At 46.6% G+C, this 22,904-nt stretch overlaps 1 long non-coding RNA gene across 1 annotated transcript; it reads right to left on the reverse strand.

Annotated features, from left to right (window-relative positions):
• Nucleotides 1–2,585: 2,585 nt before the first annotated feature.
• Nucleotides 2,586–17,449, reverse strand: LOC147998597 (uncharacterized). The gene is made up of 3 exons (XR_015645772.1): nucleotides 15,679–17,449; nucleotides 6,200–6,366; nucleotides 2,586–2,851 (listed from the first exon to the last, which is right to left on the reverse strand). It is a non-coding gene; the product is annotated as an uncharacterized LOC147998597 (long non-coding RNA).
• Between the last annotated feature and the right edge of the window lie 5,455 nt (nucleotides 17,450–22,904).

Below are 22,904 nucleotides of genomic sequence, written 5' to 3' on the forward strand. Positions count from 1 at the left end.
GACAGCCCTCTGGGCCACATTTTCATGGCCTCTAGCCCGTGTCGGTTTCTTTCTTTCTCCTTCCTCTTCCGGCCCCCCAGCTCAGGCAACCTAAACCCCGCCTATGTCTCTACTCCCCAGCTATTGGCTGCTGGCATCTTTATTTACCAATCAGAATTAACTGGGGGCAGGGTCACTCAGTGTCTTGCAACTCTCTCCAGTAAACCGTTTTTTGGAGGACCCAAATTAGCATTAGAATACAAGCAGCCGTAGGTCAACCCCCCCACGCCATTGGCTGTCTAGTTGTTGCTTCTCAATACCAGGCAGGGCGTACTTCCGCTTCACCAAAGCTTCCGGTCCAGCTTCTTATTCTCAGTTTGCCTTGTCTAGCTGTTCTCAGTTTGGCTGCCTTCATGCTCCTGGTTCTGCCATGAAGAGTGGCATTTCCAATTTGCTATTAGTTATCGGTCCCTTGCAGACATGAACCCTCCGCTGCTGTCAACGTAATCCCCCCAGAGTTGCCTAGTGAACCGGAGTCAACCCTGCCCCTTGGTTTTCCAATCATCACAAATCAATGGTCACTGTTTGATAGGTCCACTTGGAGGCCCAACCCAGCTACTGTAGGAATTGTGGTTTCTCTGTGTTGCCAAGCTGATACAGTCTCATAGTTTCCTGTGAGTTTATGATGCCTGCCAAGGTCTCTTGAACTGATTTACTAAGTTCACGGTGTTTCAGCGGAGTTAGATCTGCCTACACGTCACCAGCCAAGACTCTTACTCTCTGAGTTCAGGTGTTCACTGAAGTTCAAGTTGGCATGGGTTGTGTGAATAGCAAGGTCCTCGCCTCTCAGTGACCTAGGAAGGAAGATTAACAGCCAAGAATCTTCCCAACTGCACCCAGCACCGTTTAGGATGTAGATATATACACTGTATAGCACTGTTGTAGAAAATATTGAATCTCAATCTTGACTTTCTACCCTGCCTTTGACCACTTAGTTCCCAGATAAAAGACACACACAACCTTTATATTTACAATAAGCCTTAATCAGCACTAGAGCTGGGCAGACATCGACCCTCTATGCTCTAAGAAGCTACTTTCCTATCGGTAACCCCAAGTTATTACTATGTTTCATCTGAACTGCTATTAACTCTAATTGGCCAGCCCTCAGGGCCATGCTTTCTTGACTCCTAACCCATGGTGTCTCTCTCCTCTCTCCATCTTCTTCCTCCATTTTCTCCCTCTCCTTGTGGTCGCTTCAGACCCCAAAGCCTGGAACACCAAGCCCTAGCTTTCCCAATTCTTCCCAGCTATAGGCACTCGGCATCTTTATTCACCAATCAGAAATAACTTAGGGGGACAAGGTCACATAGTGTCATTGTCATTTAGGTCTATGTGCCGACTGTCTTGTCTCTGGGGCAAGCAGATCTTGGGGGTCTCAAGTAGCACGACAACACATAGCAAGGGACCAACCTTCAACCCAGCGCTGTGAGGGAAGGGCAGGAACAAACAGCGGTGAGCCTGACAGAGAAGTGAAGTGAAATCCACGCAGCCACCATCCTATGCAGAGCTCTCACAGCACAGCGGGTGTGGTGAAGGAGTGGCGAAGGCAGAAACATGACAAACTGACAGCTGTGAAGGATTAGAAATGAAAAAAATTAATAGAGGAAAAAAAAGGGAAATAGAAAGCCACGGAAGTTAGAATAGTGAATGTGAAGCACACCAGTTAAGAGAGAAGAATTTGACTATTTACAGGAGAGAAAACTAACACGAAATGAAAAAGAATAAGGAATAAAACACATACGAGAATCAATTATAAATTAAAAAAAAACCAGACTCAATAGAACAGCTTAAAATTATCTCCACTCAGTGGTCATGCAGGAAAGAGTTATTTATATTTATATTTATATTTATATTTATATTATTTATATTATCTCAGCTAGTGATTATGTAACTTGATACAAGCTAGAGTTGTTTTTGAAAGGAGGGAACTTCAATGGAGAAAATACTCCTACCAGATTGGCCCGTGGGCAAGCCTGTGGTACATTCCCTTAATGATGGATGTGGGCAAGCCTGTGGTACATTCCCTTAATGATGATGTGGGCAAGCCTGTGGTACATTCCCTTAATGATTGATTGATGTGGGCAAGCCTGTGGTACATTCCCTTAATGATTGATTGATGTGGGCAAACCTGTGGTACATTCCCTTAATGATGGATGTGGGCAAGCCTGTGTTACCCTGATGTGGGAGAGCCCAGGGCAAGTGGACCTGGATTCTCTTAGGAAGCAGGCAGAGCAGGCTACCAAGAGAAAGCCAATAAGCAGCAGTCTTCTATGGCTTCTGCCTCAGCTCCCGTGTCCGGGTGCCTGCCTTCAGTTTGTGTCCTTTGATGATGAGGTATGATGGGGAAAGGGAAGTAAAACAAACCTCTCCTGCCCCTAGGTTGGTTATGGAGTTTTAAATTTTTTTTTTTTCGGAGCAAGCGCTCTACCACTGAGCTAAATCCCCAACCCCGGTTATGGAGTTTTATCACAGCAATAGCAAGTTAACTAAGATGCGTGTCTTCTTGGTCAATGGATGCTTAAAGAGCACAGGCTAGGAGAGGCTCATCCCTTATTTGTATTTATTTATTTTATTTTAGAATTATTTATTTCATGTATGTGAGTACACTGTAGCTGTCTTCAGACACATCAGAAGAGGGCATCGGATCCCATTACAGTTGGTTGGGAGCCATCGTGTGGTTGCTGGGAATTGAACTCAGGACCTCTGGAAGAGCATGGAAGTCATCGGGAGGTAAGCTCTCAACTACTACTCCAGCGCCATGTCTGCCTTCCTGCTGCCGTGCTCCCTGCCATGACGGCTGTGGACTCACACTCTGAAAACGTAAGCAAACTCCAATTAAATGCTTTCTCTTAGTTGTTGGCTTGCTCATGGCGTCTCAGTGACTAAGACTCGATCTCTGCGTACACCTGTTTGTGCCTGCGCAGTGTCCTGACTGCCCTTAGCTGGCCACTTGATCACCATCTTTTCGTTAAATGTGTATGTATGTTTTATCTGAGGTATACATATGTACCACATGTGTATCTGGTATCACTGGAGGGCAGAAGAGGGTGTTGGGTTCCTTGGAACTGGAGATATGAACAGTTGTGAGCTACCGTTGGGTGCTGAGAAATCTGAACTTAGATCCTTTGCAAGAGCAATGTGGCCCTTGACCACTGAGCCATGTCAATAGCCCCCAGGAGCCACCAATCGTAGAGGAAAGGCTAAGTTTCCCCTGTTGTCTCTGATCCAAATCCCACTGCACACTTTTTAGTGGGTTTGCTTTTGGCTTTCCCGGGGGGCTACGCTGTATGACAGAGTACATACTGGCTTGAGAGCACATGGGGATATTGTCTGTGTGACCCAGGGGAAGGACAGTGTTTCCCAATACAGCAAGCTCGGTGTGACCCTCTCCAGATGGCTCCCTCTGACAGCACCACGATTCTACGTTGAGAAATGCGGAGTTTCCCAAGCTCACCCGGCATGCGTCTTCCAGATTAGCCAAATTAGGGTTGCCTTCCTTTTCTCCTCTGTCTCTAGGCCATGCTAGCAGTCCCCACTGCCATGCTGCTGAGAGCACAAGGCCGCCATGTTCTTTCTGATCCTCTGAGTCTCCTTGTCTGCAAGTCTTTTTCGTGTCCCACGTTGACCTTCAATGGGTTGGGCCTTAGTCACTCATCTCGTTGAGAAGCTGGTTTCTGGCTCTTTGGATTCTGAGTCACGGGGTGCACGGAGCCGTATTGGATTTGGGCCTAGCCGCTTTTTGACTGCATGGCTCAAAGTGGCTAGGTGACTCTGGGCTGTTTGGCCACAGAGACTCACCCCTAAGATGACTGCATTAAGTCTTAAGATTGTTGAATGAAAGCCTCTCCCATGAATTTATGGCACAGGAAGATAACATTCAAGGGATGCCTCAGCTCCCTTAGCAGATACCTGTTACCTCCTGAATCAACACCCAGTGTCTCCACCGCCTGACCTCATCGTCTACCGCCTGACCTCTTTGCCTCCAGCTATCACTACCTGTATCCGCACCTCCCCCTCCTCTGTGTTTCACAAAGGACACTCCCCCTACCTGAAAGCCTTAAAAGCTATAACATTCACCCCAATAAAGGAGACCTTGACAACAGAATCTTGCTTGGTCTCCTTCTTCTCTCGCCCCCCATTTAGGCCCAAGGGTAGCGCCCCTTCGGGACCCTGAATAACTGGGTCCCCGCTGGCGGGGACAACGGGGAACCAAGAAACTGCTCTCTGCTTATAGTTTCCCATCCTTGCTTCGGGGTTGGGAAACCAGTTCTTACTTAAAGCTATGTCTGAGCAGGCTGCCTGAAGCCATCTGTTCTGTGTCACCTATCTATCAGAGCAGAGAATGTGGTGGAGTCCTGAGACTCTTTTTTTGCTTGTTTGTCTTTTGAGACGGGGACCTTTGGTTTTTAAATCTGGACTGTGCTTGTGTAGTCTACACTGGCCTCAGACTCAGAGAGCCTCCTGCCTCTTGTCTCCCGAGTGCTGTGATTCATTATAGGTGTGCCCCACCATGCCCTGCCCGAGAACTTATGAAGACCATAAAGCCTTATCCAGGTCTATGCAGGTAACCACAGATGTTTATAGTATAGCTATAACCACGTTATGTGCAGGAGACAGCGCTTTACAGTACCCCTCCCATCCTTAATGGTGTCAGCCTCTTTTCCCATTGGTTAAACACTCGATCTCCTATCCTTAGGACTTTGACCAGTTAAGCATCCCTCCGTTGACTGAATCCAGAAAGAAGAAGCTTCCCCCACTAAAGGTTGCAAGAAGCCTAGGTCTACAGCTATGAATGTAAATGTTTAGAAGGCAATCTGACCATTTAGGAAAAATAACAATAGAGGTGTTTACTCTGGGACACGGGATTTCGACCAGGGTTATGGTGGCAGGGGTGAAACTGACTCCTGTAGAACAGACTCAACTCCAGTCAGAAAGCTGTTAGTCAGCCTACAACGGACATGCCTTTGTATTAGCATACGACACCTTACACAGGAGAGTTGGAGGAAGGAGAGGGGGTGGGGCTTATCTGATTCTATTCATCGTACACATTCTCAAAAAAATTAGACTCTTCAGATTCTGATTCTGCCCCCATTTGAATGAAGTCACACCATTGCCCAAAAAAAAAAAAAAAAAAAAAAAAAAAATCAAAGCACTTTTTTTGGAAAACAGATGTTTTCCTCACTGTTTGCCCAAATTTGTATCCTGGAGAAAGAGATGTGCAGGACTGGGATGCAGGACCTGTTAAAGTCTTGTTAGTCTTGGCCAGGAGCCCTTACCATGGAAGACCGTTAGACCAAGTTAGCTTGCATAGACCAAGTGAGACCTGGAATGCTGAGGGCCTGTGTTATCTGAACGACTGTGTTATTTGGCTTCTTTTCTCTTCTCTTACCCAGCTCTGTAGATGGCACAAATGCACAGTCTTTCCATACTCTGGGGACCATGAATACTGCCTTTTTACTATATCCTCCTGGGTCACTGTATATAGCTACATAAGCCAGAGATGGCCAACTAGAAAGAACGCTATTCAAAATACATTTGGTGCTGATGGAGTTGAGCACGGTTATACCTCAAAGACCCAATGTGTTCTATAGCTGATGTAGAGTAAGTAGCATGGGTTTGGGCTTTCATTTCTTATGAATGAAATCTCTGCTCTTTATACTTGAACCATAAGACATAGTAGAGACCTGGCCAGAGATCCTAAGTGTTTCTCACGGCATCTTTTCAATGAAGTCTTGAGAGTCTTGAGTGTTAGGATCCTACGGTGGTTTGAATAGGAAATGGCCTTTGTAGACTCAAGTGTTTAAATGCTTGGCACGTGGGGAGTGGCGCTATTAGGAGGTGTGGCTTGTTGGAGTAGGTGTGGTCTTGTTGGAGGAAGTGGGTCATTGTGGGGGCGGGTTTTGAGGTCTTTTATGCTCAAGCTACAACCAGTGTGGCACACAATCCTCTTCTAAGGCTCCCTGTAGATCAACATGTAGAACTCTAAGGTCCTTCTCTTGCACCATGTCTGCCTGGATGCTGCCATGATTCCGCCATGATGATACTGGACTGAACCTCTGAACTCTAAGGCAACCGCAACTAAATGTTTTCCTTTATAAGAGTTGCTATGGTCATGGTGTCCCCTCACAGCAGTAAAACTCAAACTATGTCAGGTCCTTACCTACTTATTTGGCTGGATGGGGCCCGGAATAACACAGACTTAGAGTTGCAGGATCAGGCCGGGCCCAGGCAAGGCTGGTCTGGAACTGGCTTGCTTCTGATACTTAATAATCAGATTCCAGCACGACTTCTTCCATCAAAAGATAGACAAATACAATTCTAGGACACCTAAGAGAAAACAAAGAGGCCTTACTAACTCTTGTTACTGAAAAGTTTGGAGTGCAGCTGCCTACAGGTGCTAAGGTGACATCCACAGAATCCCATGTCTTTCCCCTCTTCTCTGTCCTCTTCCTCTGTCTGGTTCACTTTTCTCCACGTTGGCCTGTCTCCAAGACTCCTCTTTCTCCTGAGGGTGAAGAAAGAAGAGAGAGGGAGAGAGCTTGAGGCTGGATGGAACATAGCGAGAAGAACGTAAGAAGAAAAAAGAACGGGCACAACGAGAAATACGTCTCATATTCTCTTGTATGGATCTCCTGTTTCTGTCTTCTGGGGTCTTCCTATTCTTTCCTCATGGCTTCCGGATTTCATGTGCTTTCATACATCAGCTGACTTCTGAATTTTTTCATACATCAACTGAATCTTGCATTTTGAGTAATGAGGAGGTGAAAAGCTATCCACAAATCAAAAGATTCCCATTTAACATTGTTAGCACCATTGTGGGTTAGCACATAAAACTAGCTTCAGGAGCAAGGCTGGGGAGGTAGTTGTGGTAGAATGCTTGCCTGGCATGCACGAGACCATAGCTTTAGTCCTCAACACCGCATAAAGCCAAGTGTGGTAGTACACTGGAATCCTGGTGTTCAGAAGGTGTAGACAGTAGACCCATGCGTTCTAGGTCATCTTTAGGTACGTAGCAGATTTGAAGCCAGCCTGAACTATCTGAGACTTTGTCTCAGCAAAAACAAAAACAACAAACAAAACCAAAACCAACCACTTTTGGAACTTCCTCAGGACTAAACCCCCGTTTCCCACTTTGAGTAGACATATCTGATATCTCAGACCACCAGAAGACATTTTTTTCTTACAGTAGCAGAAGTGGAGAAGCAGAAATGAAACCAGAGACGATGATGCTGGGGGGCTTGGGGGCTGACCTCAGAGGAGCCGGTGATGAACCTCAGACATGGGTGGCTGCGTATGGGACAGGGTGTGATGTAGTTTTAGTTGGAGGATGCTCACTTCTCTTCTTTGTGGCCCATCAGCTCAGGGGCCAATGGTCACTGATGGAGAAGCTGCTGCTGAAACTGGTGGTACAGGCAGAGAACAGGGGCCAGTTGAAGCGGAGCCCCAGGGTGGGTGTCCTCTGGCCTAAGCAGCAGGTTGCCCATGAGAGAGCGAATGTTTGTGTCACTAGCTTCCCATTGTACCACCCTTCCTAAGCCAGAGAGAAGACAGCCAGGCGTTCTGCTTTGCCTCAGCATAATCCACCACCAGCAGCAATAAAAGTCTGGTAGCGTTCACAGGGCGATCGCTCTGTGCCAAGTGCTCTTTAAAAGGCTTTGTACAGATGATCTCACTTCCTCTGTTTGTGGTTGGGATGACAGCACCTGCTTGCCAGATGAGAGAACATGAAGGTTAAGTAAATTGCCCTGGGTCACATAACCAGCACAGCGCGATGTGAACCAAGGAGAGGCATGTATGGACACGGAACTCTATCCTAGAGCTTAGTGTCTAAATGTCAGCCAGTTTGGGAGAGGAACCTCACTGTTGGCAGCGTTATCAAGCGCAGACTTGAGAAGGTCAAGAGAGGTCTGCACTGGGCTCAAGGGACTGGGAACTCCGTGGAGTCATTCCCCTTCCCCCAAGCAAGGGGATCAGGATTTAGGGGTGCCTTCTCTCCTCTCTAGGCTCCTCCGCTTGGTCTCTAACATATGGTAGGGTTTCCTTCTCAACCCCAGGGCTGTCTTAGAACCATCTCCTTTCTCTTTGCCCAGGAGCCTCTGTCCTCTGTGGATGCTGTCTCCATCACTGTCCTTCCAGATGGTTCCCTGTCTGCCACTGTGTGTATATATATATATATATATATATATATATATACATATATATATATACACACACATACATATACACACACATATATGTATATGTCTATGTGTATATATATGTATGTATATATACAACATGTGTGTGCGCATGCATGTACATATGTATAGGTATATACACATGTATGTATATATACATGTATACTTATATATATGCATATATATGTGCATATGTATAGATATATTTGCATATATGTATATATCACACACATGTATGTGTGCACATATATACATATGCATATATACATATGTGTACACATGTATATGCATATATACACATATATACACATGTGTATATCTATTCATATATGTATGTTATATGTATATGTACATATTCATATATATGTGTGTATAAACATACACATATATACATATATGGATATGTACATATACATATAAACATACAATGTAATATATAATATAATCTATATAATATAATATATTTTTTTTTTTTTTTTTTTTTTTTTTTTTTTTTTTTTTTGTTTCTTTTTTTCGGAGCTGGGGACCGAACCCAGGGCCTTGCGCTTCCTAGGTAAGCGCTCTACCACTGAGCTAAATCCCCAGCCCCATAATATATTTTTTTAACCCCAACTTCAGTTTCCCTTCCCTTCCTTCCTCTCTACACCTTCCCTCTGCCCCATCCCCCACTTCTCTTTCATTTCTCTTCAGAAAAGGGCAGGCCTCCCATGGATGTCAACCAACTGTGGCATATCAAGTTGTAGTAAGACTAGGTACCTCCTCTTGTATTGAGGATGGATGAGGCAACCCAGTAGGAGGAAAAGGACCCAAAAGCAGGCAAAGGGCTCAAAGACAGGGCCTCCTCTCACTGCTAGGAGTCCCACATTTCTAGCTAGAATATAAGCTACACAACTCTAAGTTATATGCAGAGGGCCTGTCAGTCCCTTGCTGGCTCCCTGGTTGGCTGTTCAGTCTCTGTGAGCTCCTATGAGTCCAGGTTGGTTGATTCTGTGGGATCTCTTGATTCTGTGTCCTTAACCACTCTTCCTCCCCTCTCCCTCTTCTGCAGGATTCCCTGAGCTCTAGAGACCCACAGCCAAGCATTAGGCGAACCACTCCTTCTTAAGGACCGACAGGTATAACCATCTTCTGTGAGCTGGCTCGGCTGCCAAACTTGACTACTGAGTTTGATCCCCATAACCCACAAGGGAGAAGGAGAGAGCCAGCTTCTGCAGGTTATCTTCTGACCTTCATGGATCTGCTGTGACATGTGTATACACACACACACACACACACACACACACACACACACACACACAGAGAGAGAGAGAGAGAGAGAGAGAGAGAGAGAGAGAGAGAGAGATATTGAGATTCCAAAAAAAAAAAGTCACCTTAGTCATAGGTTAAAGGTATTCCCTGGAAATACCCTTCCTGTCACGTACAATTATATTTTTCATCATTAAATGACTATGTAATGGCGTGCTCCTTAGCTTTATGTCTATGTGACACAAGCTAAAGTCATCTGGGAGGAGGGAATCTCAAATGAGAAAACACCTCCTTAGGATCTGCCTGGAGGCAAGCCAATAGGGCATTTTTTTTTTAAGGGATTGAAGTGGGAGGGTCATCCTGACCATTGTGGGCGGGGCCACCCCTGGGCTGGTGGTCCTGGGCCACCCGGGAGGAACAAGCCAGTAAACAGCACCCCTCCATGACCTCTGCACCTGTAGGGAGCGGCTAAAGATGGCGCTGACATCCGGTGGTCGTTTGTGGTAAACACCCACAGCTCATGTGTGCATACCCCCAGCATCTACAAGGCCAGGGTGATATTCATGCTAATAAGGTATTTCATACTCTACCAATCCCCAGAGGACAAGTTCACAGCCACAGCCTGTCTTGTATTTAAGGCAAGTGCCTTTGTTCCTCGGGGTCCCCGTATTAACAATTAGGTGTTCCTGCAGTAAAGGCTGTTAAGAAGAATCCGACGGTGTTGCGTCTTCCTTGCTGGTCAGGGTGGGCGCTTCATGCACCAGCTTCTGCCTCCAGGTACCAGAACTGCTTGAGTCCCTGTCCTGGCTTCCTTCAGTGATGGACTGCAGTGGGGAAGTATAAGCCAAATAAACCCTCTCTTCCCAAAACTTGCTTGTAATTGTTGGTGTCTCACCACAGCAATGGTGACCCTAAGACAGATAGTCCCTGTGTGAATGTTTGAGCCTACTAACCAGTTTGTGTTGTCAGTTAGTTCTCAGGTCTTGTCAACCCCAGGATTTCTCTAAATGTCTACACAGACAACTAGCTTGATTATTCTAGATACCATGATTTATACAGGAGTCATGAACTAAAATGGAAACCCTTTCCTTTCTGCCTAAAGCCCTACTTAATGTGAAGGCAGCCACCCAGGTAGATTCTCAGTGCTTTTACTGAAATACCAAGATGCTTCCTGTATAAAGTAGAGAGAGGAAGACTCCATCATGAAGGGAGAGGCCAGCTCCACCTAACTCCCAACCTTCCTCTGTGTTGAACAAATCCTTCATGTGTGTGGAAAGGGACCCTTCATCCCAGACTGCCTGACAGGACCACAGTCCACCCTCACCTGCTTTAAACACACGGCCCAAGGGGAACCTTCCCTCACGTGGAAACTTCAACCTTGTAGGTGTGATATTGGCATAGAGATTACATTTATAATTTTCAAAGGGTTATTTTACTTTATGTGTGACTTAAAGGGGCGAGGAGAGCGCCTCAGATCTGGAACAGGAGCTAACAGGTGGTTGCGAACCAATCTGGCTCCTGGGAAACTGAACTCCGGTCCTCAGAAATAGTAGCAAGCACTCTTAACCACTGACCCATCTTTCCAATTCTAAAATCACATATCACATTTTTTTTTTGGTTCATTTTTTCGGAGCTGGGGACCGAACCCAGGGCCTTGTGCTTCCTAGGGAAGTGCTCTACCACTGAGCTAAATCCCCAACCCCCTAAAATCACATTTTTAAGGGGTATTCCTGAGTGAGTCATACTGTCTGTGGGCATAGGAAAACACCATATGATGTAAGATATATATATTTTTTAGCTAGTATTTATCTGATGCTACTATGTTTTAGGCAATCTCGACTATTCAAAGAATCATTTCATTTGAGAATTGCAATAGTCTTACTTTGGGATTACTTGTAAAAGTTTGAGCCTGATTCTTCCTCCCAGCGCCATGCTCCCAGAAATAAGACTCAGACTCAAAATATATTTACAAATGCCTTGGTCGTGTGGCTAGGCTCCTCTCTGGCTAGAATCATAACTGAAGAGAACCCATTGGTTTTAACCTACTTTCTGCCATGTGGCTGGTTACCTGTGCTCAATTACCGTATGTCTGTCTCCTCACGTCTGCCTGGGTGGATCTTCTCCAGCCTGGCTGTATCCCAGAATTCTCTCTCCTCTCAGATGCCCCAGTTTCTATTTCCTGCCTAAGCCATAGGCCATAGGCTTTTTAATAGACAGGCGATTCATTCATACAATACACAAGATATTCTTTCTACAATTACTCATTCTCTTTGCATACAAGGTTGGCCTAGTGGAGGCTGTAGAGATGGTTCAGCACTAATTACGTTTACTGCGTTTGCAGAGGCTAGAGTTCAGTTTCCAGCACCCACAGGGCAACTCACAGTGCCGAGGACTTCAGCTCTAGAAGATCAGATAGCCTCTTCTGGATTCCATGTACGTACTCGCATGTGTACGTCCCCCTCCTCCCACTCTACCACCAAACACACACATATATAAACACATGGTTGAAAAAAATTTTTTTTAAAGTTTATGTCTTAAGTTTCTGTTTTGATAAACCTCATAACCAAAAGCAACTTGGGAGGAACAAGTAAGTTTCACTTCCACATCATAGCCATGAAGGAAGTCAGGGTAGGACTCAAGGTACAGACCTGGAGGCAGACACTGAAGCAGAGGCCATGGACTTGCTCAGCCTGCTTTGTTATACAACCCAGGACCATCTGCCTAGGGATGATGCCGCCCACAGTGGGCTAGGCCCTCCTAGTTAAATCATCAATCAACAAAACATCCCATAGATTTGCCCGCAGGCCAATCTAATGAAAGCACTTTCTCGGTTGACGTTCCCTCTGCCCAAATAATCTTAGCCTGTGTCAAGTGGACAAAAATGACTGTGCTCAGTTGACATGATGGCTTCAGCTTTTTCTTCCTGGACTTGGCTGTAGGCACCAACCCAGAGGCAGAGAAAGCCTTCACGGGCTGGGAGTCCAGCCACAACTGAGGTCCTGACCATTCTTTTTAAGCTCTTTCCTGACTTTTCTCAAAATGGACTTCAGATTCATAGTTGTTGGAAGCAATGGGCAAAATAAATATAAGATAGAAAGGCCTGTTAGCCTTAGTCAGAGGGTAACCAGCCCTTGCTTTGACTGTATGGGGAGATACAGATAAACATTTCTGGCACACTGGGGGTAGTGGTTATATATCCAGCTAGTCATGGAAGGCTCTGCTCCCTTGTCTGGATCTGCCCAGCTGCCCTATTTATTTTATATGAGTACACTGTGGAGTGAGTACACTGTCACTCTCTTCAGACACACCAGAAGAGGGCATCGGATCCCGTTACAGATGGCTGCGAGCCACCATGTGGTTGCTGGGAATTGAACTCAGGACCTTTGGAAGACCAGTCCGTGATTTTTTTTCTTTTCTTTTTTTTTGGAGTCCCAGGGCCTTGTGCTTGCTAGGCAAGCGCTCTACCACTGAGCTAAATCCCCAACCCCCAGTCCGTGATTCTTGATTGTGATTCTTGACGTCTCTTTGCTTCCAGTCCCACAATCCTGGGAAGGCAGGAGAGTCAAATCAAATAAATGATATATATCACTTCTAGAAACGTCCATCTTCATAACCAAAAGGGAAATCAATGGATTAAACTGGACCAATTAAAGGGAATGGATTTTCTGACTAAGGATTTATGGTCAAAGAACTGACTCTACACATCAGTTGACTTCTTGCCCAGAGCAAGGAGGTAATCAATCATCTCTGTGAGCCATTGCCTGTATAGGTCTTCAATGTTGTTCAATGTTGTTGTTGTTATTGTTGTTGTTTTGGGGGGAAGTTGGGGTTTCAAAACAGGGTTTCACTGTGTAACAGCCCTGTATATCCTGGAACTCGCTCTGTAGACCAGGCTGGTTTTGAACTCACAGAGATTCTCCCGAGTGCTGGAATTAAAGGTGTACTCTACCGGCGTGTCTTTTCTCTTCAGATTGAGTTTTGGGACAGCAAACATGCCAGGCTTCATTTATCCTTTTCCTTGAGCTTACCACTGGTGGGCGAGTGGTCAAGGAGAAGGGACGGGAAAGGAAGAAGGAAACGTAAGCTGTGGGTAGAGAATTTAGCGCTGCTGGGTCACCTGTTAAATAAGGGTTGTTGAAACTGAGTTCACTGCCCTCCCTGAGGTCACTCGGGGGTCATATTTTCTGCAAGAAAGGCTTATCAAGGAGTGCTTTCAAGGACTAATATGAATTAAGATGGGATGATTGAGGGCCTGAGGCCGTAAGAACACAGCTGCCCTCTACTGAGCACTGACTTTGTGGCAGGAACTTCACCAAGCCTTCCATCTGTATCGAATTTCATTTCAATCTGGTGAGGTAGACGCTATTGACCCTGTTGAGATGACAAGAGCGAGGCTCGAAGGAGTGCATCACTTTTCCAGCGTCTCACTGGTCATTCTTGGGCGACAACCAGAGGGGTTTTTTTTTTTTTTTTTTTTTTTTTTTTGGTTCTTTTTTTTTCGGAGCTGGGGACCGAACCCAGGGCCTTGCGCTTCCTAGGTAAGCGCTCTACCACTGAGCTAAATCCCCAGCCCCACCAGAGGGGTTTTAAGGGGCTGTCAAGCTGCCTTCGAAGGTGAGAGGTGGGAAATTTTGTTTGGAAGTCGTTGCACTTTTTCAGAGGAGCAAAGGGGGCCTAGACTGACGGTGGTATGAATGGAGACAACCAGATATACTAGGAGATGAAGAGGGCCTGTGTGTGAAATGGCTTGGGGGCAGGTGCTGAGGAAGGACGGCCTTCTCATGTCTCACTGGGGCTGTGAAGGAACAGCGATGCCACTCCTGCATGGGCGTTTGAGGGGACTTCCTTGAAGGGGTCTGTGTTCATTTAGGATATAGGACTTGGAGGTACCTGTGGCGTGCCTGAGGGAAAAGGCTTGGCAACTGCCGCTGTGAGTTCTAGATCATGGTGGAGAACTAGAAGATGAAGTTAGGCAACACAGTTACACTTGAGTGTTTACTGGGGGACAGATGAGGCCTCTCAAGGGGACCTGTGGAGACTGCGAGCCAGGAACAGCCTGCAAGGGAGGGAGGACAGCGTCCCAAGAATCGGGGAGGTGGGGGGAGGGGGACAGAAAGTAACAGAATTGAGCAAATATTTCAGGGTTAACTAAACAAGAACTGATAAGTTCTTGTGAAGACATTGGTGCTTGTAGTGTTTGAGAGACTCATGGGGGCAGGGATCTTTTTGAACAATCTTCTTGTTACATGGAGAAGCTTGCTGCTCCTGCAGCTGGATCTGTATTGGGTTCCCAGCACTCACATGGCGGCAGCTCACGGTGTAACTGCAATTCTGGGGTTCGGGGAGGGGGGAGCTGGCGCCCTCTTCTGACCTCTCCAGGCAGCATATATGCTGGAAAAATTCCATATACCTAAAAGATAAATGTTTAAAAAGACAGTACACCTCCACATACTGCGGTAGGGTCAGGTAACTCAGGAGCACTTTTGACAGAGGCATCTCTCAGGTTTCTAAGCCTTAGGCTCCCACAGTGTGGTTCCGATGGATTTGATAGCTTAGTGTCCAGTGAGGACCTTTGGTTAGCAGACACGCTGAGGCCGGCAGATGCACCTGAGGTATGACTGACATAGCTGGCGGCTAGAAGAGGGCCTACATTTCCTGACAGTATTTGAAGTTCTTGACGGTGAGCCTTTATTCTCCATGCTTGCCTCCAAGTCTCTTTCTTTTCGGACCCAGGCTAGCTGTGTTCATGCTTCTGGGGAGTAGCCTTTTAGAGTTCAGTCATTCATTCCAACTGCCAAGGCCGTTGGTGCTCCTTCTAGGCTCCGCCCCACAGTTACCAGGCAACAGCCAGGTATGCTCCGCCCCACAGTTACCGGGCAACAGCCAGGTATGCTCCGCCCCACAGTTACCAGGCAACAGCCAAGTGTGCCAGACTCATCATAAAAGTGGCTGCTTGCCCCTTCCTCACTCTTTTGCTATCTTATTCTCTTACCCTCTTTGTTCCTTCTCTCCCCATTCCCCTCCCTCCTCCCTCTCACTCCACGTGTCCATGGCTGACCTCTCTCTCTCTCTCTCTCTCCCCTACCCCTTCAACTCCCCTCCCCATGCCCTGAATAATCTCTATTCTATCTACACCTTAGTGTGGCTGGTCCCTCAGGGGAAGGGATGCCTCAGCATGGGCTCGCAGAGCCCCCTCCCCCTTTCCCCTGCAACATACCGCGCCTTCACCAAACACATTCCTTGCTTCTTTTTCTTTTTTATAAAGCACAACAAAGGCCTCCTTCATCTGTAGCCTCAAGTCCTCCGATACATTTCTCAAGTCCCGATTCAGGTGCCGTCCTTCTGCAGCATGCCCATTGACCCAACTGGTGTTTAATGGAGTGGCGTTCTGTGTGTAAGGCTCTCTGTGTGGCCTTTGCCAGTTGAGTAAATCTACGATGATGTCAAAATCGTCATAATATTAAGAACCCTAACAGTCCTGTGTTCTAGAGGTTGAGGCGTGTTTGAAGCCAGTCTGGGCTACACACTGAGTAAGAGGTTATTAGTAAGTTTTAGGCCATCCTGGGCTACATAGGAGGACTGTCTCTGCAACCACAAGGACAACAAAGTCATATTAATCACAGGAGCAGCCAACACACCGAGTCTTGGCTGCACGGGTCTGTTCTGGCTTTATCTTGATGTACATATTTAATTCATCTATTTAAATCACCATATTTAATTCGCAGCCCTATCCATGTTTTCCTGGGCGATATTTTAAAATAGATCTTGGTTTTCTGAGTAGATTAAGGCTTTTGGAGTTTACAGATCCCAGCGATTGCTTCTTACTCTGACAGGTGGATGGGGCATAGGTAAGATAGTGCTTTGACACACTGGAAGCTAAGTTACCCTTGAGTTGAACTGTCTGCCAATACTTGCATTTATCGAGATCCTATTCCTACCTCATAGAGATTTCTACCACCTTTGAAATATCCTAAGAACGAACAGCTCTGAGTCAGAATTTCTTCACCGTAATATTTTGTTAGCATTAACGGAACTCCGTGGTTTCAGCTGGGCCATTTGCATTCAAGTGTCAACAGTCTTGGTTGTTCTTAAAATGGCCACCCATACACGTGATCATGCCCGTCTGTGGAGAGCAGTAGAACCCAGAGGAAGATACCTGATTTTCTGGTGCTAAAGTCACAGGCAATTGTAAGCTACTGAATGCGGGTGCTGGGAACTGAACCCAGGTCCTCTGTAAAAGGACCAAGCATGCTTAGAGATCACTGAGTCCTCTCACCAGCCCTGGTATATAATTTTTGACCTTTGTAGAGCCAGGAGACTTAGAATGCAGCTACAGACTGGGCAATGAATGAGCCACCACAAAATTGGTCACTCAGGTAGTCTGGTCACTGTCTTCTGTCATTGCTTTACCAGCAAGGTTTACATTCGGTCAGCAAGATGGTTTTTTCCCCTAGCACGAGTGTTCAAGAGCTGTGCCGTTTTTTTGGGTGACTCACAGAGAGCCATTTGATTAGCTGGGGCTGTGACGCATGTCAGATGATGTTAACGTCTCCTCGCGTCCTTGGAACAAGACAGAGAAACACCATGATGGTGCCTGCCAGCCGTTGGAGAACACTCTTACAAGGCTGTGGAGATGGTGTTCTCAAACGGTCTTTCTTGGCAGTGCATTGTAAGCATCCCTCAAAGGCAAACTGAGGTCGTCAGTATTTCCGAGTGAGTCACTGAAGATTTGGCTGGTTTTCTGTTGCCCTGCTCAATATGGTGGACTCCCTCCGTTGGCAGGGCGTCTCCTCCTCTGACCTCCCCACTAGGGCTGGATCGCCACAAAGACATCACCGATTTTAAACATTTTTTTTTTCACAGCTTAGGCAGCAGGGGATTCCCTCTCTGGCGCTGCCAGCACACTCCTAGTCTGTTTTCAGATAGGTGTAGCCCTTTTTCAGGAACAACTACTTCCTGCTCTGTTAGCAGGCCCCCAAGGTGCATGCGCAGGGCGGGGAGGCGGGGCCTGCAGAACAAACACAGGCGCTTGTCCCCGCCCAGCCAAGATCATTCACTCCATGGCCTGCAGGATAAGACCTGGCTTATAGCAGAACACACAAACAGCCAAAGCAAACAGCTGGCAATGGCGAAATGTTTCTCTGCTCCCTTTGCCCTCGCGGACGGACAATCCTTGATATCGACTGATGATCCCAGATGTTGACTGAGAGGCTGGGAGGATCGCAGAATTCTTCAACTTTGACACCATTGAAAAGATAGGTTACCCGAGTCAGACCTGCTTGAGCCCTGCTCTGTCCCTCACCTAGTCAGGAAGCCTCTAGTCCCCATCAGTGCCAGGCTGTGTGCTAACTGCTGTGGGGGCAACACTGCAAATGTGGGGTGGTAAAGAGGGGACAAATATGACGACCTCGGTGACAGAAGCCATGGTGGATACAAATGGTGGTGTACTGGGGGTCGGGGGTATCAGGGTACTCTGGAGAGGGCCACCGGGAGGAACTGACATCTGGAGGTTGAATCAAAGCTCCCCTGGGGAGGGGACAGAGAATTCAAACAGGACGGGATGCCTTGAATGAACTTGTAAAGAAAGCTACCGTATCTAGGACCCTGTCGCAAACAAACTCTTTCATGACAGGATCGGTACCGAACTGGATCATAAATCTCATGTAATTCTTAACGGGAAAGCCTTGCGATTTAGAATCAAAGGACCAGGGAAAGCAAACTGTGCTTAGAAAGACTGTTGATTGGTGTCCTGACCCAGCTCCTTATTTTGAAACAGACAGGCAATGGAAGTGTCTGACACGGAAACCAATGGCAGCCTGCTTATCCTATCAGTGGTGTAGTGGGAGAAAGGATGAAGTGCGGCCATAGAGGTTCTCAGGAGTGCACTTATGTGAGCAGTGAGCAGTTCTCACAGTGACAGAATTAAATGCGAGTAAAACTGAACTGATCCTTCAAGCGAGTTCCACGATGTGAAATCCTGCAGTGAGGAGACATAGTGTGCTAGGGTAGGGGCATGGCCACCTTCTCAGACTCAGAGAACTCCATTATGTGTGTGTGTGTGTGTGTGTGTGTATGTATGTGTGTGAGGTGACAGGCTCCCCTTTGATGCTATATTGTACTACACTGGCCTTAGTTGACTGTAACTTTCTCTGACTCAGAAAGTAATTGGTTTACTGAGGGACACCAGCATTACAGTGTGTGATCCATTGCACATTGAAAAAAGTTCGTATAAGGGCTGAGGAGATGGCTCAGTTGGTGTGATGGTTTGTGTATACTCAGCTCAGGGACTGGCACTATTAGAAGGTATGGCTTTGTTGGAGTAGGTGTGGCCTTGTTGGAGTGGGTGTGGCATTGTTGGAGAAAGTGTGTCACTGTGGGCGGGGGCTTTAAGACCCTCATCCTAGCTTCCTGGAAACCAGTATTCTGCTAGCTTCCTTCAGATGAAAATGTAGAAATCTCAGCTCCTCCTGCACCATGCCTGCCTGGATGCTGCCATGCTCCCGCCTTGATGGTAATGGACTGAGCCTCTGAACCTGAAAACCAGCCCCAATTAAATGTTGTCCTTAATAAGAGTTGCCTTGGTCATGGTATCCGTTCACAGCAGTAAAACCCTAACTAAGACAGTTGGTCAAGTGCTAAGGAACCAAGTTCTATTCCCAGAATCCTCATTTTAAAAAAGGCCAGGTGTGGGGTTGGGGATTTAGCTCAGTGGTAGAGCACTTGCCTAGCAAGCGCAAGGCCCTGGGTTTGGTCCCCAGCTCCGAAAAATAGAAAAAAAAAAAAAAAAAAAAAAAAGGCCAGGTGTGGCAGTGTTCTCCTGAAGTCCCGGTGCTGGATCGTGAGACAGGAGGATGTTTGGGGCCCATTGGCCAGCCTGCCTCACTTGCTTGGTGAGTACCAGGGCTGTCTCAAAAGTCAGGGGACAGCATTCCTAAGAAAAGAACCTGAGGTTATCCTCGGGCCTCCACACATTTCCGCGCCACAAAGTACATGCAATGTAACGTTTAAAACATTGACAATTACTTCAGGTTCCTTTCCCAAGTAAAACATGCCTGTCACTCAGGTGTTCAAGCCCCACCACGTTCTCTCAACTGTGCAGGATGCATACACTTGGGAGTTGTGCTGTGGGTTGGGGATTTAGCTCAGTGGTAAAGCGCTTGCCTAGGAAGCACAAGGCCCTGGGTTCAGTCCCCAGCTCCAAGAAAACAAAAAACAAAAAACAAAAAACAAAAAACAAAACACAAACCTAGGGAGTTGTGCTGTGCAAATGTTTATGTGTATAGATACTTGTATGTCCAGCTCCCTCCTTCCTTGTTCATGAGGAACAAGGAAATTACTAGAAAACCTCTCAAGGATGTAGTTCTGTCTCCTGGGGGTGTTTGGTAATCTCAAGGTTCCAGTATTTTTTTTTTTTTTCCCTTCTGCAATTAGAGGCTTTCGAGTGAGGTTAGAGTTCTATGAGTCTTGATGGATGGGAGAAAAACAATTGTGGTGCGTTTAACTGTTCACACCTTGATCCTGTGTCCTGGGAAGGAACATGGGCTTGTATTCTGAGAGCGAGTTAAATAAGTTTAACGATGTTTTAAAGTTTATATTGAAATGTTCATTGTAGGTCTTTCCAATCCCACTTAATTTTGGTTAGAGAGTGTGGCTTGAAAGAGCAGCGGCTATGCTCTAAGGTTACAGGGCCAAGTGCTACCTCATGCCGCCTTCCCCTTTACCCAGCATGCACTGGGCAGGCTGGGCGGCTGAAGTTGGGTTCTCGTATTTTCTAGGGTTTACATTTCATGACGTTTCTGTCCTCTCCACCTTGACGGTTGTGGGAAGGGAAGCGATGCTTCTCATGCTCCAGTGGGCCGTTAGATAATGGTGGTCACTGAAAGTTGGGGGCAGACGGGCTCGGAGAACTGAATGCTAGGCCTTGCTTTTCCTCTGGACTCATTTCTTTATTCCATCACGGGATAATGATGGAGGTGCTGGGCTTGCCCAAAAGGAGGACTTGAAAGACTGGAAGCAGGACAGCCTCAACTCACCTTCCTTTCCTTTGACCAGAGTGAATGGAGACCGGGAACGGAAATGGATAAAATAGGTTGGGTTTTTTAGAAGAAACAAGGGAAAGGGAGGTGGAAGTGTTGGGATGGATAAGCCAAACACAGGCTGCTTCTCTGCAGCTGGTGAGTGCTGCTGTAGGGAACTCCAGAAATGGAATGGTCACAGCTTCAGATTTCAAAGAGAATTCACAGACTTTCATTTAAATGTAAAAGTACTATCTATCTATCTATCTATCTATCTATCTATCTATCTATCTATCTATCTATCTAGTTTGTTTCTTCCAAGTGTTGCCCTTCAGTTCAAACTTCACATAGTTAGTCCAAATATCTCTGTAGGCTAAAAGCGGCCCAGAGAAGTCCCAGACACAATTTCTGGACCCCTTGGCACTTAGCAACCTGTCAAGCACTGAGTGCTGTCAGGTTAGGGACAGCCAGGTTGTTTCTGGGTTCAGGATGCATGGTGCACGTCACAGCCTATTTCTGTGGTGGGTAATGAGGGTAAGGACACCCACTTTAATGGCATTTACAGGCATGGGTAGGTACTCCACTATGAGTGTCCTCGCTTCAAGGGCCACACAGTTTCCTCTGAGGACCTGTGATGTCTCTTGAAAGCCTAAAAGGTCATCCTCCTGTCTTGGCACTGTGCTTTAGTTTAAGATAATAGCAAAGTGGTCATTTGAAGGTATTGGTGGGGAGGAAGCAAATGGAACCAGAAGTTAAGGTTTGTTTTTTACATTTCTTCCCTCCCCCTTTCCCTTCCTCTCCCCGTGCTCCCTTCCCATTTCCCTCTCCCTGGAATTCCTATGTGGGCTCAGAGAAAAGGCTCCAGCGTTCTTGCTCCTCTCGAGTATCCCTTGGTCCCTGCTTCTCATTACCCTCAGGATCCTATGAACATATTCACACCTGCTCTGCCACAGAACTCCGCTAGGACCGGCGAAGTCTATCAGAACATCCTACAGAGTGGAACTCGGTGCTGACCGGGGAAGATCCAGAGCTCACATTGTGGCCCCCAGTAAGGGATGCTAAATGTTATTTTCTCTCACTTGATCTATTAAATGAGCACAAGTGTGCTGGGGGTGTACTCGGTCAGTCGAGTGCCTGCATTAACAGCTTCTATCCATAGCACTGGATCAATTGGGCATAGCGCTTTCTATAACCATCATCCTAGCATGCAGGAGGTAGAAGCAATAGGCTTACAAGTTCAAAGCCACCTTTGGCTACACAGCAAGTTCAAGGCCAGCCTGGGCTCCATGAAACTCTGCCTTTGAATGAATGAACCAATGAACCAATGAATGAATGAATGAAAAGCTGAACTTAAAAGATATGCCTTAGATACCAACCTTGGAAATGTTGACTCTTCAGTGATTCACCTCTCTCTTCATGCCGGAAAGGCAGTGCGACATGGTTAGGAGGTGATGCACCTTTTAATGTGTCAGCGTCTGGCCAACAAGTACCAAGAGTCCCTTGGACGAGGCACGAGGGTCTACATCATGAGTTGTGCCAGAGGCAGCGAGCAGTTGCTATGCCTATGGCTTCTTTCCAGGCTTCTCATGGTCAAATCCTGAGTGGGTGCTTCGAAGACAGTCAAGCAAACCACTTTTCCGTTGACATTTATTTACCGTGGAGAGAAACGTCTATTGTATGGAGCCTCAAGGTGACGCTAAAAAGAACATGGTGGAAGGCTGGAGTGCGTGAGAGAGCTGGCTCTGCTGCTTGAGTGGCCAGTGAAGAGAGTTCCTTCTAGAAGCAACCCTTTCCATGTTAACAAATCATTGGTAAAAATGTAAAAAAGAGAAGTGGTAAATCTCAGGACTTTATCAGTCACAGTTCTCTCTCTCTCTCTCTCTCTCTCTCTCTCTCTCTCCCTCTCTCTCTCTCTCTCTCTCCCTCTCTCCCTCTCTCTCTCTCTCTCTCTCTCTCTCTCTCTCTCTCTCTCTCTCTCTCGGAAATGTCAAAAGAAAACCCTGAATACATTTGAATGAGCTGACAGATCAGATTCTATTAGAAATACAAACATAGGCCTGTTCGGTACGCTATATACAGAAGTTAGAGGTGTAAATAAAACCTATCGTACTTCAGAGACTTCTGGATAAATTTATGGCTTTGGTGTCACCTGAACCTCTCACTCTGTTCCTGCAGTCACATTTCCAGGCATGCAACACAACTCCTTTTCTCCTAAGCTTCTAGATCCGAATAATCTCTAGCCAGGCCAGAGGGTCTGGAATCCGTAGTTGTGCAGAAGCTTTGGGGACATTTTAAAACCTTTCCGGAGTGGCAGTTTGTCCTTTAGATGTTCCTGATGGGGGTGGGGGAGGGACATCATACAAATGACATGCACATGTACTCTCCGCCTCTTTATTTGAGGCGGCTTCTCAAGCTTCCAGGCTTCTGC

This window comes from Rattus norvegicus, chromosome 20 (assembly GCF_021556685.1).
Source record: "Rattus norvegicus strain SHRSP/BbbUtx chromosome 20, alternate assembly SHRSP_T2T, whole genome shotgun sequence".
NCBI classification, from domain to species: domain Eukaryota; kingdom Metazoa; phylum Chordata; class Mammalia; order Rodentia; family Muridae; genus Rattus; species Rattus norvegicus.